The sequence below is a fragment of the Eucalyptus grandis genome, chromosome 3 (genome assembly GCF_016545825.1).
Source record: "Eucalyptus grandis isolate ANBG69807.140 chromosome 3, ASM1654582v1, whole genome shotgun sequence".
Classification (NCBI taxonomy): Eukaryota; Viridiplantae; Streptophyta; class Magnoliopsida; order Myrtales; family Myrtaceae; genus Eucalyptus; species Eucalyptus grandis.
The window spans coordinates 48,877,554-48,881,759 of record NC_052614.1 but is presented as its reverse complement, the minus strand read 5'-3'; positions in this window follow the sequence as shown (position 1 = coordinate 48,881,759).

Sequence of the window (4,206 nt, the reverse complement as noted above, 5' to 3'; positions counted from 1 at the left end):
GGGCTATATTTCTTGAACAAATTTCCCAGCATTTCCAATTTATCATGTGTTGAATTAAATAATTCTGCTACCAATGATAAAAATTTCCTTAGTCATCAAAGATTGGGTAATAGTGCCTCTTTTTCTTGTTCTTATTGCCCCATTTGCCCATTGGCAAAACAAACTCATGCACCTTTTCCAAATAGTATTTCTCGTGCAAAAAGTCTTTTTTCTCTAATTTATGCTGATGTTTGGGGTCCTTACCATGATGTTTGGGGTCCTTACCACACACAACATCGTGATGGTTCTCAATTTTTTCTCACAATTGTGGATGATTTTTCAAGAGCTACATGGGTATTTCTAATGCAGTCAAAAGGCCAAGTTTTCCATTATCTGAAGACTTTCTTCTCTTTGTCCAAGAATCAATTTGAGAATTCTATTCAGTGCATCCGCACTGATAATGGAAGGGAGTTCTTCAGCAATGAATGTGAAATTTTTTTCTCCTCAAATGGAATTCTGCATGAGAGCTCATGTACCTATACTCCACAATAAAATGGCATCGTTGAGCGTAAGCACCGCCATTTATTAGAGGTATCGAGTGCTCTGAAATTTCAAGCCTCTATTCGTGAAATTTTTTGGGTGATTGCGTAGTCACAACTACTTATCTGATTAATCGAATGCCGAGTCGTGTTCTTAATGGCAAGACTCCTTTTGAAATGCTTTATGGAAGGAAACCAGAAATTCATCATTTAAGAGTTTTTGGTTGTCTATGCTATGTGACCACGGTAGGACCTCGAGACAAGATGAGTCCTCGAGCACGCCAGTGCATATTTATGGGATATCCAACTTTACAAAAGGGATATAGAGTTTTTGAGTCATCCACTGGAGAATTTTTCATAAGCAGGGATGTCATCTTCCATGAGGAAATATTTCCTTTCCGAGATAAGTCGGGATCTTCTGCGAATTCTGACAAGGCCACCGACTCTAGTCATTTTATATCGGACAAAGATTTACCTCTTGGCCAAACATACATCCTTACATCTCCAGAACGTGAATCAGAAATAGCAGCATCATCCCCAATTTCTGATGGAAATTCCATGGATGAATCAAATGTGCATTCTTCTATGGGAAATATAGAAGAAGTTTGTTGCGACCAATTTTTTGGGTGCACTACCTAGGGTTTGGCTAATGGATTACTAAGCCTAGACTTAGCTTGCGCTCTTCTAAGCCCATACCAATTCGCGACTTAAGTTCAAATTTTTTATTATGCAAATGGATTTTATCGAGAAGTCGTCACTAATAAGTTTATGGTAGGTCGATTAGACACCTAAGTAAAATAATGGGATAATTATTTTACTCTTACGAACCAGAGACTTTGGGTATGAGGACTTAGTTACACTAGATTTCTCTAATGCCCTTTTGATACCATTTTTTTTTCTTTTTTTGTTTTGACCCAGGGAACCCCACACGGCCGGCAGTCGGAGGTAAACCACTGGGGGCGACACGTGCTAGCCACCACACACGTGCCACCGGGTAAGTCACCAAGAGTCTCAAAGCTAGCCTTCCTGCAACTTGTGTTGCAGGAGCTTTGAACACTAGACCTACTCGATGGAAGTCTAGCGCCTACCCAGCTGAGCCACCACAGCGGGTGATTTTCGGTACCATTTCTTCTTTTTTTTCAAAAAATATTTTTGCAGATAGCTTGGATTGATTTTAAATCTGTTTTCCTAACATGTTATGTGATCATGCGGGTGCATAAACCACCAATTTAACACCCAAGAAAGCAATGAATAAATTACAGGACTTACCTTGTAGCAACGAAAGCATCTGCATTGTTAGATCAGAATTCACATCATCAACCCTAGATATGATTTCTAATTAACACGCAATTTCTTTTCGTTTTCATTTAATTAATGAGAATCATGCTTTATGCAATGCAATATAACTAAATGAACTAATTCTAATGACAGGCAATTTCTAATTAAACGAACCTAGCAATGATCACTAAATGACATGCATTTCATGAATCTAATTCTAAATGACATGCAATGACATTTTTTATTTTATTCTTTTTCTTAAAAGGAATGCAATCTATCCTAGAGATTGAAACTAATCTATTCTAAGACATTTTTTTGTATTTTTTATGAAATTCGAAATTTAAAAAAATGTGAAAATTATCTAACTAAATTAAGATTATATCCAACTTATATTAAGGATTAGATCAGGCTAAACTCTAATTAAAATCAAGATATTATCTTAACTTAGCAATCTCTAACCTAAGATGCAGTCTATCTAAATCAACCTAAATTTAAAATGAAATATGCAATTTTATCCTAATGTGCAATGGCGTACAAAGGATGTCCTAATTCTACATGACATATGCATGATGATTTTTTTTTGCTTTTTTTTTTTCGTTTAATTAGTTTCGAAATTAAAAAAAAAAAATGTCAAATAATTAAACATGCAATTTAAGCGAAATGAAAATCTAACATCTTAAATTTATTTTTTTTATTTTTTATTTATTTCGAAAATTCATGATAAATAAAATGCTTAGTCTAAATATGCAAATAACCCTAAATCATGCAACATTTATAATGTGAACCTATCTAGCTCAAACATATTTCAAGATAAATAAAACAATGAAGACTAGACAAGCACCAAGCCATTCAGAATCATCAAAGATATTATATATCATTTAGATCAAGATATCATATATCATTCGGATCAAGGAATAATATCTCGTTAATAAAATTGATAAATTGATCTTAAACTTTAAAGATCAAAATATCAATTTTATTCCCACTGATTAATTACTCCATCTAAAGCGTTATAGATAGAATAAAAAACCCATGCGCGGTTGCAAATTAGGTGGTATGTCGGAATTTCCAATTATACATAGAGAAATATTTCAAACAAAGAAACCAAGATATAAAAAATAAAATAAGATAAATAAAATAAATCTCTACCTAATTGGGATTTTGGGCTCCTTGGTGCGGGGATAATCACCGGAAAACCTGCAAAGAAAAGAACACCGAGCTCCATGAACCAGATAGGTGAAGTGTGCCGTAAAAAAACAAAGAAAGAACAATTTGCAGGCTTTTGCTGAGGAGCTTGCGGGCTTGTTCGTTGAATCTGCAGAATTGGCGTCGAGAAGGACTCCGGAGTTCTCTGGGATGTTGAGCTGTCGCGGGGATTGAGCTCACGGGGAGGCAGCGTGACATCGTGCTGTGTATTCTTGTCCCTACTGTCCATAGTCGCCATGCATCCGAATTTTTCGCGGTCTCATTGCCAAAAAAACCGTTCTTTTGCTTGCATGAAACAAAATCACAAAGCCCAATGTGTTATAGTAAAATCTGGACAAAACTTAAAAGGAAGACAAAGTCACCACTCAGAATTATCCAAGCGAGATTATGATGACTCTTTTTGACCGTGGACTTCAAGCTCGCAAGCGGTGGCCGCGAAAATACGACGAGATATTCACATTGTTCGGGAGAGATGGAATCCGCAAGAGTCTTCGTTCACTCTGAACCAGGGTGACGGGGGTTCGGGCATCCCTAGGGTACGCTGGTTCGCGATACAGCAGAAGCAGCAGATCATGGATCGTCAAGGGTGCGATGGCTGCTCGAGTGATTGATGCAAAGAGAAATCACGGTCTCATTGGTGGAGCAGCGAGTCAAACGGCAGTCGAGCACGAGGAAGGCAGCAGCTCTGTCAGTGTCTCAGTTGAGCGGGGCTCGTTAAGGCTTGGTCGCAACGGCGGGAAGTCAGCACCAGATCAACATCTTATCGTGATAGCAGCGAGGTCACGACAACAAATCTGCCATCGCTGCTAGGGGCGATGTGGCAAAGACAGTGCAGCGACGGCAACTCAGACGGCTCGGGTGCAGCACCGCAGCAAGGGGTCTTGCACAACGTGGAGTCTCCTTGGTTCGTTGGAGACAGGACTCTCTTTTTCTCTCTCTCTCTCTCTCTGCTGATCGACGTCACTTCCTCTCTGCTCCCCTTCCCCTCACGCCTCCTCACTTTTCTTCTCTCTGTATTGTTCTTGATTCTCACCCACCCCCACCCCACCCCCCCAAAGAAGAACCAATGAATATCCTCCTCCCTTCATGTACGAAGCCCCCTCAGGAAGAGAATGTGATCCGCTTTCTTATTGTGGATGCATATATTCGTTTTTTTTTTTTTGCCTTTGGGAACTTGTGCCTTTAAACATGCAAATAAACTTAG